The sequence below is a fragment of the Vigna radiata genome, chromosome 6 (genome assembly GCF_000741045.1).
Source record: "Vigna radiata var. radiata cultivar VC1973A chromosome 6, Vradiata_ver6, whole genome shotgun sequence".
NCBI lineage: Eukaryota > Viridiplantae > Streptophyta > Magnoliopsida > Fabales > Fabaceae > Vigna > Vigna radiata.
The window spans coordinates 22,812,436-22,828,961 of NC_028356.1; positions in this window are offsets into that span (position 1 = coordinate 22,812,436).

Below are 16,526 nucleotides of genomic sequence, written 5' to 3' on the forward strand. Positions count from 1 at the left end.
ATTGTTCATATAGTTTCTCCATGTCTATGGGGAACTAATTTCTATTTGTTGGGGGATGATGTGACCTTGTAAACTCTCATGTATTTGAATTGATTCTTAATTTCATATGCTTTTTCATTAATTGTTAGAGTAATTCATTTGTTTCAATGCTTGTTGTGTTTAACTCATTCACTAGCATGATTCATGAATTGCATGAGTGCCAGGAGGTTACTTACAATTCAGGTTCTTGTTGAATTACTCCCAAGAGTAATATTGCTCAGGGATGAGGGTATGAGTCTTGGACATCTTTAAGCTCTTGATCTTAACATCATATTACTAGGAATGCTAGGAATTGCATGAACTCTATAAGGCTTAAGGTTAATAAAGGATAGAACACATTGTGCTCTAATTCATTTGGGCGAAAATCATGCATTGGCTAAGAAAGGGCTACTAAAAAATGGCCTTGATCATATGACACAAGCATGCAATTCATTCAATCATAAAAACTTGGGCAATATCATTCATGTTTTCAAGAAGATAACATTCATTCACAACAAATACTCTAGAATTCAAAACCTTACATATAGGCTCAGTCACCGTTCCACATACTCTAGATACACAATCTTGCTTATTATCATAATCGCAGTTGCAACATCATGCATCTGTTCACATAGCTTGTGAACAACCACCTATGTATCAGCATATAATGCACAATCTCAACATCATCAATATCAAAGCATCATCAAGCAATACTCATTACATAAAATCAATATCAAACCATCACATCAGATAAAGTTTCAAACCGAGAACATCAAAACCTACACTACCAACAGAAGCAAATAAGTTCAATAATACAAAACAAAAGATAGAAAAAATCTTGCTCTAGTGATAATAGCATCCATTCGTAGATGCTATCTCAACTCCTCATCAACCCATGCTATCGTGAGAGTCCTCCTCCTCTCCTTCTTCAGCATATGCAAAGTCATCGTCCTCATCATCGTCCTCCATATTTGGAGCTTCAACTGTTCTAGCTCTAATAGCCTGTGGGTCATCCTCTGGCCATGCCACCAGAGTGTTGAACTCGTCTATAGTCTACCGGTGTCTAGGTGGTGTATGATACATCCTGATGATCATCTTCGCAGTGGCCACATGCCCTCTGTAGATAGACTGCAGCTTGGCCTCAATCAGAGACATATACATGTCTCTCATCTGAAAAGGCTCTGCGACCTGAGGTGGCACATATGCTGGTGGTGGTCCTCTCCTTCTAGGACGTCGTGGTGGTATTGGATGTGCTACCTTATCTCCCCCCCAATATTTTCTGTAATACGCTTCATCAATAGCCTTCCTTGGTCGCTCCAGCGGCGATATAGAAGTGTCAACCCCAGCTATATCAGAGAGGTGTGTAATCAGAGAAGGATACCCCAAGGGTGCCTTGTTGTTCATAGTACTGGCACAGGTCTGATTCTCGTTTGCTATAACCTGTCCAATGTTAATGTTCATATCTTTGAGCACACAGTACAGGAAGATGGCTCTAATGACAGTAATTTCAGACACATGAGAACATGGTTGGATGTTAGCATGAGAAAACACCATCCAGTATTTTGCCAAAGGCGTCAAATCAGCTCTCCTAATGTGCACAACCACATGTTAAGACCTCGGCAAGTGTACCGAATCCTATCAAGTAATATAAACGGTAAGACTGAGTATCGTTTCCCAAGAGACTCTTTGGCCTAAACTTTCGTATGATTTCTTGATCATTTAAGACTTGAACAAAACAAAATTCAAGGTTTTATATGCAAAAACGAAAATCAAATATGCATGTAGAGATTGATCAATTGACCAAAAGATAACGCAGTTGAACAATATGGATGAATGATGTTGTTATGGTTTCCGACTTATCCTAATCCACTCTCATATATCTTATGAATTCTACTCTTTCATTAATGTTAATGCCACTTTCTAATTTACCCTAATCCAAAAGTCTTGGTGAAAAGAGCCTACTCCGAATCACTAGTTTATTATGTCTAGTCTCCCTAGCAATTGATCATGCACTACATTCATTCGCACAGAAGCTTAAGGCAATTGGTCCTCCTATCCCTATGTCGAGGCAATATTGCTCCCAAGAGAATCTCCCCATGTCTAGTGGTGAGTCGATATTTTATTGATTTCACTTAGTTTATTGTGCTAGAATTAATCAGGGAATTGTGCTTAATTGTCCGGTATTTTCCCGTTTTCGCTAATAGTGCTTAATTTGACCGAAAATTCTAATTTTAATTAATTTGAATATTCTCGGCTGATTAATTGAATTTTTAATTGTAGGGAAAATTTTGGAAACACAATTTGGGACATTTGGAGGACACCAAATAAATTCAAGACTCTCAAATTAGACATTTTTAAAATTTATTATATTGTAATTTAATTGTTTAAACTTTTTGGACAAACTTTTGCATATTAGGCCATTGTTGGCAAAAATATGAGGACCCAAAATTGTAGGACACTTGGCACCCTACGGTTTTATTTTTTTAGATGGACCCCACCCCAATTTTAGGACACATGATCCTAGGAAAACCTACCAGCCGTCACTTTTGCTGGACTCACTCTCGCCAGATTCACCTTGGGGGGTGGATTTTTCTCTTTGGAAGCACGTAAACTTGGCACCAAGAAGAGAGAACTTTCTTTGAATATTGAGATGGAATGCAGAGATATGGGATAGGTGTCCAGCCACCACTTGTTTTTGGCTCTCTTATTTTTGAATGTTTGGAACGAATGTTTTAAAAATTGCTTACGCTGTTGCTGAATTGCTTGACCCTTTTTATTTTTTATTTTTTTTTATTTCATGCATTTTTGTTTATTAAAGATTTAGTTCAGCAGCTCTTTTGTCCGACTTTATTAGGAGTTGATTTATCACCTACAATTTTAGAGGTATGCCACGGTCTGGGATGAATTTAGTTTGATGAAGCATACTTAATTTACTTTTTTTTTTTTTGAAGAAAAGCGGAAGTGTTGCACTCGGTGATTCATGATTCATTTTCATATAGGAAGACATATTTTTATTCAAATGTCTTGGAAGGCCACTTAACTTTTTATTATTATTTTGCGCTGATTTCATTTCATTTAGCTCGAGGTGGCACGCATTTTAGTTTTCGGCAATTCATTTCCTTTACTTTTAGAAAAGCTTATTTAAATTTCCTTTACTTTTAGAAAAGCTTATTTAAATTGGAATGAAGGCACACGGTGATTAGATAGGAGCATGAGCTGCACACGGTTTTCTCATTTAAGTTTCCTTATTTTCTTTTAATTAGCCAAGACACCTTTGTTTGTTTGAAGATTACGGTTTTTAGAATTTTCAAGTTAAACAGTTTACAAATTTTACATTGCCTTTATTGCTCACGCATTTTTAGTTGTGCCCATGATGGATGTGTGTATCTAGATGATTAGAATGTGTTTTTTCTTTAGTAGTCTAATTGTTGCATTTAATTTTGTCTGCACATTTTCCCTTGTTTACGCATTACAATTAAATACCATGAGATGCATTTTGTGGTTTATCAATTGTAATTGTCTTTCAAGTGAGTCACGTAAATTTTCTTTAATTTAGTTTTAATGTTAGTTTAGGTTAGTCGGGTTGGTCGTTAGTGATATTATATTGCTTCCTTGAGACTCTTGCACTTTAATTGCCTTATTGCTGCTCTGATTTGACTCAATATTTAATCCGTTGTGTGCTTGCGATTGGGTTTACGCTTAGTTGCCTAATCGGTGTTTAATCTTCGCTTAGTTGATTAGACTGTATGGTGCATGACTGATTAGATTTGAGTATTGCATTCGCTTAGTCTGCAATTCTGAAGACCGAATTAGCCTTCGCTTAGTTGGGTGATTCGTGTTGGATTTGGATTAGAGTAGTGTGTACCTGTCTTTAATCTGGGATTGGAAGCATAGTAATTGAGTTAATGACCGACCGTTTTTATTCTGTATTTGATTCCGTTTTTATGTTTCTGTCCGCATTTCAGTTTTACATTTCTGTTTGCATTTGTCTTCTGATTTAGTTCATCCGCATTCACACAGACCGTTAACAAACCCCCCCCACTTCGTGTCTGACCTAATTCTCGAACCACATTTGGTCCTTGAGAGACGACCTAGGAGTCATCTCGTAGTCTATACTACATTCTTTTATGCTCATTAAATTTTGCATGGGGTGCGACACCCCATCACTAGATCTACCCATATATGTCCATATAGATATAATAAAAGATTATGCTATTGAATAATGTCTTAAACAAAGCATACAAAGATAATAGAGGAAAAACTATAAAAATTAATGAAATCAAGCATATGAATAAAGTATCAATTCAATATATGAGAGTATCAAAGGATTACATCGTTTTCCCCAACAACAATGGAGTTTAGTTCACCATAGACATGGTGAAACTAGATGAAATAAATGAAAAAATGAAAAGAAAAACCCTAGATTTGATAAGTTGGAGCTCCCGCATCCAAAATTTACCTCCAAGGGGTGAAGAAGGTGTTTTTGCGTCCTTTCTACCAAAAGATAACCTCTAAGGGTTATACAAATCTATTTATAGTTCAGTAAAACAAATCAGAAATAGGCCCAACCCAAAAGACTAGCGCTCAGCGGCTCCGCTCAGTGGTGAGCGCGATACCCATGGTTCCCCTCAGCGTTGGCGCTTAAGCGTTGTGTCGTATCTAACTGAAGAAGCTGGGGCTCAGCGGTACTGCTCAGCGGTGGGTGCGACACTTGATTTCCCCTCAGCGTTGATGCTTAGGCGTTGGCCAGAGACTTCTTCTACCAGGTTGGCGCTCAGCACTAGGTTAGCACTGAGCGATGGTTGCGTTTCTTCATTTGTTAACTTTTTCACCTTCTCTTGAATCCAGCTCTCCTCTACTTCAACTTCCTTCATTCAATTCCAGATAAAACCTGCCAAATCATGAGAAAACCAAGCATAAAACCAAGAAAACCACCTTTGACTCTCTTATTTACTAACTTAAGCAAAATGCATGATTTTAAGCTAATTCTAAGTCATAAAGGGTGTGTTTTACATCAAATTCAAGAATCAAAATAATGGTTTTTGAACCGTTATCACAACCCCAAACTTAGAACTTCGCTAGTCCTCAAACAAACAAAATGCAACTCAGTCTTTCATCAATCATCACAATGATTCAATCACACTCAAACCTCTTTTTCTTTCAAGACAAGTAATCACTCAAATCTGCCCATAATCTTACTCAAAATTCCAAACATCCTAGATAATTACCCTGCTTAGCATCATAACCACAATCATAATCACATCGTGCATCTGTTCACAAAGCTTGTGAACCACCACCTGTATATCAGCATACAGTGCAATCTCAACATCAATCCATATCAAGCATCATTAAGCAACATTAATCATGCAACAATATCAATCAAACCATCATCAGATATAATGTCAGACCAAGTACATTACCCTACACCACTCAACTAAAGCATATATAAGTTCAAATTACAAAGCAAAAAGATAAAGAAAAATCATGTTCTAATGTAGTTGGCATCCATCAGTAGATGCCATGTCTGCTCCTCATCCCATACTATCGTTAGAATCCTCCTCATCTCCCTCCTCAACATCTTCAAACTCATCATCATCATCATCATCCTCCATCTCTAGAGCTTCAACTGCTTCAGATCCACCACCCTGCATCTGATCTGGCCAAGCCACCACAGTGTTAAATTCATCCATGGTCCATCTATGTGCAGGAGGCATGTCATACATGCCTATGATCATCTTGGCAGTAGCAACCTGTCCTCTATGAGTAGACTCCAGTATGGACTCCATAAGAGACATGTACATGTCCCTCATCTGAAAAGGCTCTGTAGAATGAGTGACGTCCCTGAGGTCCTGGTTGTGCCGCTTCCTCTCTTCCACAATATTCCTTATAATAAGCTTCATCAATGGCCTTTTTTGTCCTCTCGAGTGGTGGAATAGAAATATCCACTCCAACTCGATAACACATGTGTGTAATAAAGGAAGGATGTCCCAGAGGTGCCCTATCATCTGAAGTGACAACACAACTCTTAATCTCATCTGCAATTATCTGGCCAATGTTCACATTTAGTACTCTAAGCACACAATACAAGAACATGGCCCTGACATAGGTTATATCAGAGACATGTGAGAATGGTTGAACATTGGCATGTGAGAATGCCATCCAATATTGTGTAAGAGGTGTCAGATTAGCCCTCTTAATGTGCAAAACTACTCCACTACTAATCCTGTAAAATCGCCTTCCAAGTACACAAAGTACTCTCTCAATGTCATCCATATCAACACCCTCCTCCATATTCATTGCAAATTGGCACTGCTCTCCAGCCCACTCGGTCTCTAGAAACCTGTTTATGGATTCAAGATCATACTATTGAGTCTTCCCCTGGCATAACTGGTATACTCTTCTGATGGAGGGTTGCCCAGAGGCTTTGCATTTGTATAAAATTCCTTCACCACCGCAATGTTAGCTGATGAAGGGTAAGTGGCCAACTTCTCCCAATTCTTGCATTCCATCTCCTCACCAAACTGTGGCACCAAGTCTGGTAACCACACCACCTTTCTTTCCATCAAAAGCATCTTGTTTTGCACAAGGCAATAATGTTGCTCATGCCTTTTAGAGAGGAATTTATTAGAATAAAACCTCTCTGGTTCCTTCCTCTTATTTCCCACGGTCTTGATTCTCTTTCCAGATGATGAAGCCATTCCTGCATTAAACACAATGCACAAGACCAAAGGAAAAACGGTTAAGGGTTAGCAAAACACCAAACCACGTCTAAACACAATGCCAATCAACACTCAGGGAAAAACAGGCCCCTCAGTGTCACCTGCAATCATAAAATCAACAAAATCACAAACTGTCAGGCTAGCGCTCAACGGTACATACCGCTCAGCGATATCAGATGCAGATTTGAAAAATCATTCCTAACTGATCCTATTCTCCACCCACATGCACTGTTATATATTTTAGACCTCAATCATACATTTTAATCGGTCCAAACAGTTTCTATTTTAGCTAATCATGCATAAACATCAAAAGCCCTAAAATTTACATGCTTGAACAACATTCTTATACAAAATCATGAATTGAAAACCCTATAATATGGAATGTATGACTTACTTGGGTGGAGAGACCTTGAATGTATGCAAAGTGCTTGTTGAATGATGATGAATGAAACCCAAATGCAGTGCTCTCACTAAAACCCCAAACTTTGAAAGTGGAATGGGTTCAAAAGGGATGGAGAAAGGATTTTTGGAGAGTGGGTGAAGGGAAAAGTGTAGAAAGCTCTTTGGAAAGCTCTTGAAAATGGCACGATTGAGTGAAAGTCTGAATGGGACGCTTGGGCGAGACCTAGGGGCTGTTTAAAATGTGCAAATGGGCCACTAACGCTGAGCCCTATTAAAATGCCCAAAAGCCCTCTTTGACATCACCGTTCAGCGCTTAAGCGTTGTGTCGTATCTTCATTTGTTCACCTTTTCACCTTCTCTTGAATGTAACCCTCCTCTACTTCAACTTGCTTCGTTCAATTATAGTTAAAACCTGCCAAATCATGAGAAAACCAAGGATAAAATAAAGAAAACCACCTTTGACTCTCTTATTTCCTAACTTAAGCAAAATGCATGATTTCAAGCTAATTCTAAGTCATAAAGGGTGTGTTTTACATCAAACTCAGGTATCAAAATAATGGTTTTTGAACCGTTATCATCGCACCATTCCTGTTTCTCTGAAAATGCCCTCCAGGCACACACATCACACTCTCCATATCACCAAAGTCTACTCCTTCTTCCATGTTAAGTGCAAACTGACACTGTACACCAGTCCACTCAGTATGTAAGAACTGCTATAGATTCAGGATCATACTAAATGATCTTGCAACTAACAAAGCTCATGTAGTCTTCAGTGCGAGTGTTGCCCATAGGCCTTGCATTGGTGTAAAATTCCTTCACCACTGCTTTGTTGGCTGGTTGATAACGGTCTAAAAACCGTTATTTTCATGCTTAAACACGATATCAAAATACACCCTTTGTGGCTTCGAATGAGCTTAAAATCAAGTAAAACACATAGTTGAGTCATGAGAGAGTCAAAAGTTGGTTTTAGAGATATTATGCTTGTTTTTGCATTGTTTTGCAGGGTTTTTGATGAGAATTGAAGATGGAAGTGAATTAGGACGGACTTAGACTCAAGAAAGAGGAAGAAAAAGGAAGAAAAGAAGAGTCTATGAACCGCTCAGTGGCCAAAACAAGCGCTGAGCGATCAGAGCGATCAGAGGCAAACCACTCAGCAGTCAGTTTTACCGCTGAGCAGTGGCGCGACTAAGAGGCAAACCGCTGAGCGGTTCACTTAAGCGCTGAGCGGTTATCTATTTTTATTTGACTTAGATTATGTTATCTTTTTGGTCTATAAATAGACCCAGTGCGATTCAAATTGTAATCTTTTGGCCAGCAGAGACGTCCAGAGCTGTTCTACACACCTTGGAGGAGGTTCCTTGGATGCTTAGGCTCCAATCTACCAAATTTAGTGTCTATTCTTCCATTCTTGCATTATTTTTCATCCAGATTCACCATGTCCATGTTGAACTAAACCCTAGGTTGTTGGGGACAATATAATCTTTTGAAACTCTCTTATATTAAAATTCTTATCTTCTTTATATGCTTGCATATGCTTATCTATATCAATTGTTGGTTTCCTTACCTTTGCTTAATGCTTTTATCGTTTAACTCATTCGGTAAATGTTGTTTGTCTTTATTGATACGGAGACGTGCAGTAATGTCATGAACTGGGGGGAATTCCTTGATTATGCTAATACCCCCTAGAGATAGGGGTAGGACGATCGATTGTATTTTGCTTCCATTCATCAAGTATTATTGGTTACTAGGGGAGGCTAGAGATAGCAAGCCAGTAATTGGTAATAGACTCTTTTTGCCAAGAGATTGGGTTTAGGGTAGACTAAGAAACTTTGCATGACAATATGATAAATAAGCTAAGTAGAGAAGAAGAGTAGATATAAGAGGGTGGATAAGATGAAATTGTAAACCCCAACAACTNCATTCATCCATAGTCTTTTCTAGCCAATTGATTCACTGCATTTTGCATGTTTACTTTTGTTCTTTGCATTCAAAACCTAAATTTAATTCTTTTCTCAAGTCTTATGCGATTGGTGTACAAGAAAGTTAAGGCCTAAGAGTCCTTTGGGAAACGATACTTGGACTTACCCATTTTACATTACTTGATAACGATCTGGTACACTTGGTAAGGACTTAACAAGTTTTTGGCGCTGTTGCCGGGGACTCGTGGTTTAACTTATCTAGTAGTGTAAATTGATTAAATTTTACTTGATTGTATATATATATTTTTTTGTTTTTTTTGTTTTATTTTTATATAAAATCGCTACTAGGGTTTTATTTTCTTGTGCATGCAGGAGACCAGACATTCTAGGAGCAAGAAAAATACACAACCTCTTCTTGAAGGCTTGAGTGAAACAAGGGGAAGGAGAGTCAGACGCCCATCTAGGGATTTGTTTCCTTCTCCTGACAGATTATTATCACCTTCACCAGAAGCTCGTACACTAGATTCAGAAGAGATGGCAAATGAGCAACCCCCTCCAAGACGCACTCTAGTAGATCAATCTAATGTTGTTGGCCCTTTCCACTTCAACAACATAGCCATGCCAACAGACTATACGACTAACATGGTGATGAATCCAGCACTTGTGCATCTGGTGCAAGGCAACCAGTTTCACGGCTTGTGAAATGAGAATCCATATGATCATTTGACAACGTTTAATGAAATCTGTAACACTGTGAAGATGACGGGAGTTCCAGATGAACGAGTAAAGCTTAGCTTGTTCCCATTCTCATTGGGAGGCAATGCTAAGACATGGTTGAATTCCTTTCCTGAAGGAATATTCACTACATGGGAGACTGTGGCAACAAAGTTTGTCAATAAATATTTTCCACAGTCCAAAGTGACTTAGGGAAGGCTGGAGATATCATCATTCAAACAGGGCATGGAGGAGACTCTTGGTCAAGCCTAGGAAAGATTCAAGGGCTTATTGAGGAAGACATCAGTCCGCGGTTTTGACAAGACTACTATAGTTCTTGCTTACCTAGGTGGTCTGAACACACAGTCTAAGATGATGCTTGACGCCTCAGTTGGAGGTGATATCAAAAGAAAGACTGAAGATGAAGCCTATGACTTGATTGAGAGTATGGCTGCTAATGAGTAGGAAACTTACAGTGAAAGGGGCGCACCTGTTCAAAAGATAGGAGTTTTGCACTTGCCTGCATATGATGCTATGATAGCTCAGAATCATCTTTTGACTCAAAAGCTAGATAATTTGACAAAGATCTTATCTCAACTTCCTAAGGAGATTCGTAATATCTCCCAAGCATAGCAGCTTTGTGATTCACTATAGGAAAACTATCAATTACCGAAGGCTTTATTCCGACGAACATCAAGCCTTTGGTAAAGCTGAATTACTGAAGGATTTTGTGACGGCCTTTTAACATGTAGATTACCGAAGGATTATGGCCGTCTGTATTGGCACAGTGAATTTAGCGAAGGAATTTGGCCGCTGGTATATTACTCAGACTTAATGAAATAAAATTTTGGGATTTTAGTTTCCCATTGTGCCAAAATCGTTTTCGCGTGAGAACTTCTTCCCCCTCCTTTTCCTCTGTCATTCAGAACCCCTAACCTAACCACTGTCAAATTTTTGTGAAATTTGACTTCAATGACTCTGTGTTAGCTCTCGTTTTTTCTTGAAATTTGACTTCCCCATTTCGATTTTTCCATTCCTTCTTCCTGTTGTGTCTTGGGGGTTCCCAACCACAACTGCAACATTCCTTCTTTGAAGCCAAGCAAAGCCAAGCGAAGCCAACGTTGAGGTGGTTCTCGCATTCCTGGTGTTCAGGTGGTTGAGAGCGCCCCATTGTCAGTCTCGGTCGTAGGGTTCGTGGTGGTTCGAGTTGTGTTGAGGGATTTATGAGCTAGTTGGTGTTGCCGTTGAGTTGGTTCGTGGAAGCCAAATTCTTTTGTGTTTCCTGCTGTCCTCGTTGTTGACGGATTGGTAAGCTTACCAAATCGTTCAAGTAATATAATTTGAGTAACCCAATATCGTTCTTCCCAAGAGACTCGAAAAGCTTTCTCGTTCACGTGAATTAAAATAATAAGACTTGAAAATAAAAATAATTGATTTGGTTTGAGAATAAAAATATTAACATGCAAAAGAGATTGATTCAAATGACAAGGAGAAAACAATGGATGAATGGAGTTGTTGGGGGTTTACAATTTCATCATTTTTCGCTCTCTCTTATCTACTCCTCTTGAATTATTAGTTTGATTAATTAATTGTCATGCAACTTTCTTAGCCTACCCTTAACCCGATCCCTCGGCGAAAAGAGCCTAATATTAACTACTGGCTTGCTATCCCCAGCCTCCCCTAGCAATTAATACATCATTATAGAGTAGAAGTTAAACGCAATTGATCGTCCTACCCCTATCCCTAGGTGGTACTGCAAAATCTAGGAATTACTCACCAGTTCATGACATTACTGTATGCCCCCGTATCAATGAAGACAAACAACAGTTACCGAATGAGTTAAACGATAAAGGCCTTAAGCACAGATGAGAACCCAACAATTAACAATCAAACATATGAAAACCATATAAATAATCAAGAGTTTCAATAAAAGAGAGTATCAAAAGATTACATTGTTTCCCCTAACAACAATAGGATTTAGTTCACCATTGACATGGTGAAACTAGATGAAAAATGGAAGAAGAATGGAAGAGCAAACCCTAGAAAAGATGAAAAGGAGCCTAAGCATCCAAGAGATCCTCTCTAGAGAGCAAAATTAGGTCTGGTCGTTCTCCCCTGTCAAAAGAATGACTCTGAACTCAAAATAGGGGTATATATAGGTGAGGANTGTAGCAGAAAACAGGCCCAAGCCCAACGAACCACCGCCCGACGGTTTAAGTGTGCCGCCCGGCGGTTTCCCATAAGCCTCCAAACAGCCTGGCGGCAAGGGTCACCACCTGGCGGTTTCCCTCAAAATCGCCCAGCGCCAACGCCAGTGCCTACTCCTCGCCCTGGACCGCCCAGCGTTGTAAGTTGTCGCCGGACGGTGCATCGACTCTTCAAATCTTCAAATTTCTTCTCTTTTCTTGAGTCTACGACCTTTATCTTCAACTCCATTCTTCATTTCCTCAAAATAGCTACAAAACAATGCAAAACAAGCATAATATCGCTAAAAATAACTTTTAACTCTCTACAAACTCATTTATTGAGTTTTGCTTGATTCTAAGCTCATTCCAAGTAGTAAAGGGCGTAATTAGGTCTAAAATGACATATGAAAATAACTGTTTTTCAACCTTCATCAGTCGTGTAAGGAGGTTGTTGGCGCTGTCGTGGTGTATTTAGGGATTTCTGCAAGGTTAGTGTTCTACTTTGTTCGTAACTTTTAAAATGCAGTTGTTGTGCTCAAACTCAATTTAGCTAAGTTTGATCACTCTTTTTTTATCATCTATTTGAGCATGCATCCAAGCCTTTGATGTTTCAAGGATTGTAGACAATCTGATTGAGGATAGTTGAGTCTGGAGAGCATAGTCAATAAATAGATGTCACCCTCAAGAGTTATATTAGGTGACTTATGATAGAGATCATTGGGGTTTCTTGAGTTCTTAGCCAACTTTATAATCAAATTTGAAACTTAGAACCAAAATGGGAAAGGGATGAAAGTATCTGAGGTGTTTATTTGATATTTGTGTTGAAGTCAAATTAAGGAGTGGAGTCAATAAGACTTTGTTGAGAATTTTATATGCAGTGTTTTGGAGCTTATAAGTTAGCACAACATCTACTGAAAAGACAAGGCGTGTTCTTTAATTTTCATGTGGTTGGTATTGCCTTTAAATTTTTAAAAGTGGTGTGCATTGGTAACCCATTGAAGAAGGGTCGAATATTGCATTGTATTGTTGGTTTCGTGTATGATTCAATTTGGTTGTACTTTCATAAACGATTCAATTCTGTTTGGAAATATAAAGGAATTTTAAAGGAGTTTTTCAATACACTTCCATTTGATGTGTTAGGGTGAGGTTTTAAAGGAGTTGGAATTATACCCAGAAAGGGAGGAAGAGAGTCTACGGAGGAGACTTGAGCAGTTTAGGAAAGCAAAGGCAAAGGTATGGGGACCTAAACTGAAATTGCATGATTGTATGTGTTATGTCCTATTATTTTCATTCTTGTTTGATGAATTTTATGTTGTTGTAAAATGTTGTGAATGTTGAGTTTGAATGTTAAGTAATGTTGATTGGAGTTTTATGATATTGTAAACATTGAGGTTTGTCAAACTTTATTATGAATGGTTTGAAAATGATTGTCAAATATGTAAGAGGTTTGTTTTGGTACTTTAATTTGTGAATGATGAATTTGAACAAATAAAGCATGTATAATTGCCTCTTCCATTGGTTCTAATAAGACAAAATTAGCCATGTGACATCTTACCATGTTTGTAAGATCATAGAATGTGTAGGTTTAGATTACCCTTTTCAGTTTAGTAATGTCTTCTAGAGTTGTGCAACTTGACTACCATCAAAGAAATTTGCCTTCGACGAAGTGAGATTAATTCTGTTCCACTTCCCAAGTTTCTTTTAGATCAAAGAAACTTGACTAGCATAGTTTCACTGCTTGTACATTGCAAGGAGTGTTTCCAAACACTTGAATTCTAAAATTCAGGTTCCTCTCCACTTCCTAAGAAGCTACCTTGGTAGGGGAAGGGTTATGCAACTTAACTTCCTAATGCATGATGTATTAAAGTATTAACCAAAACAGTAAGAAAACTATCTACACAAGTTTTAAAACATAAAAGAAAGATTAAAATAAGGGCACAATTCGAAAATACAAAGAAATACAACATTTGACTATTAAGGACCTAAAATTACACTACTTAAAACCTAAAAAGTGTACTAAATAGGTGACAATTTCGAAATTGACCTGAAGAAACCTAAAAATGTGTAATGTTCTTATCCTAACAAGTTTAAAGAACTTAAATAAAGCTAATAAAGATGTCAAATTGGATCAAGTAGGCAAATCTCAAAATTTGGCTAGTTAAACCTAAAAGGTGTACTAAATAGGTAAGAAAATGAGAATTGACCTAAACTAACCTAAGAGTGTGTATTCTACAAATCTTAAAAAGTTTAAAGTTGTTAAAGGAAGCTAAGAAACATGTCAAAATAGATGAAGTAGCTAAATCTCAAAGTTTGCCTACGTGAAACCTAAATAAGTAGATGAAGTAGCTAAAAATCACTACTCAAACCTCAAAAAGGTGTACTACAATTGCAAACTGCACTAAACTAGGAAAATAAACTATCCTAACAAGTTTAGAATGGTAAAAACTAGGTAATTAAGAACTCACACTACAAAAACAACCTAGAACTCAAAATATGACAACTTAGAACCAAAAACTAGTTACTAGAATAGGCTAAAAGTGGTCATAATGCATAATGTATTAAAGTATAAACCAAAACAGTATAAAAACTATCTACACAAGTTTTAAAATATAAAAGAAAGATTAAAATAAGGGCACAATTCGAAAATACAAAATACAACATTTGACTATTAAAGACCTAATATTACACTACTTAAAACCTAAAAAGTGTACTAAATAGGTGACAATTTCTAAATTAACCTAAAGAAACCTAAGAATGTATAATGTTGTTATCCTAACAAGTTTAAAGTACCTAAATAAAGCTAAGAAAGTTGTCAAATTGGATGAAGTACCTAAATCTTAAAATTTGGCTACTTAAACCTCAAAAGTGTACTACATAGGTGAGAAAATGGGAATTGTTCTAAAGTAACCTAAGAGTGTGTATTCTACACATCCTAACAAGTTTAAAGTTTTTAAAGGAAGCTAAGAAACATGTGAAATAAGATGAAATAGCTGAATCTCAAAGTTTGCCTACTTGAAACCTAAAAAATTAGATGAAGAAACTAGAAATCACAACTCAAACCTCAAAAAAGGTGTACTACAATTGCAAACTGCACTAAACTAGGAAAATAAACTAGAAAGAAAGTATCCTAACATGTTTAGAATGGTAAAACCTAGCTAATTAAGAACTCACACTACAAAAAATACCTAAAACTCAAAATATGACAAGTTAGAACCTAAAACTAGTTATTAGAATAGGCTAAAAATGGAGAATTAAAGTACTATTAAAGTTAGAACCTACAAATAATGCAAAGTCTATTAAAGTACTAACATCCTAACATGTCTAGAGTAGTGAAATGGACCTAGGAAACTATTCAAAAGCAAAGAATTAGGTAGAACTCAAAATTTGAGTAGTTGGAAACTAAAAAGTGTGCTTAAAAGGTGAGAATTTGCAACCAGACCTAATGTACACTTGTTTTAACTAATGTTAACATCCTAACAAGTATAAAGTAGTTAAATGATGCTGGGAAAGTGATGAAAAGCAAAGAATTCCCTAAAACTCAAAATCACACTACTTAAAACCTTAAAAAGTGTAGTAAAATTGAGTCATTGCAGGTCATAATCCGTTTTGCTGTGATTCTGTGATGTTTGGAAGTTTAAAGAAGTCTAAATTGATGTATTAAAACTGTTAGAACCATTGATGTGATGTTACAAAGACCTGTATGCAAATTAGTAGTTCAAACCATGATATCTGAGCTATTTTTTGAACTTCCAAAGTGAATCTGAGTTCCAGTTCTGTTTTGTGCCTAATTAGAGTTCAAACAAGTGTATTTTGATGAATTAAAACTGTTGAAATCAAGTGGAAAGTGTCAGAATGGATTAGGCACAAAATCACTTCCAAAACCACATATTTTGAGTCAATTTTGGGAAGTAGAAAGGTGAATTTGGGTAGCAGTTTGGTTTTGAGTTACATATCAGTTTTAACATGTTTCAATTAATCATACAAAGTTTTTGAAGTGGTTAATTATGATAATTAAACTTGTTTGAGTAAATCACTACTNAAACCTTAAAATGACAACTAAAAAAGCACTAGAATGGTTAAGATTTGCAAACTGCACTAAACTAGCCTAAGAAACTTCTAAGAAACTGTCCTAACAAGTTTAAAAGGGTAAAACCTAGATAATTAGAAATCCACACTACAAAAACAACCTATAACTCAAAATATGACAACCTAGAACCTAAAACTAGTTGCTAGAATAGGCTAAAAATAGTCATAATGCATGGTGTCTTTAAGCATTAACCAAAACAGTAAAAAAATGATGTACACAAGTTTTAAAACATAAACGAAAGATAAAAATAAGGGCACAATTCGAAAATACAAAGAAATTAAAGATTTGACTATTAAGGACCTAATGTTACACTACTTAAAACCTAAAAAGTGTACTAAATAGGTGACAATTTCTAAATTAACCTAAAGAAACCTAAGAATGTACAATGTTGTTATCCTAACAAGTTTAAATTACCTAAATAAAGCTAAGAAAGATGTCAAATTGGATGAAGTACCTAAATCTCAAAATTTGGCAACTTAAA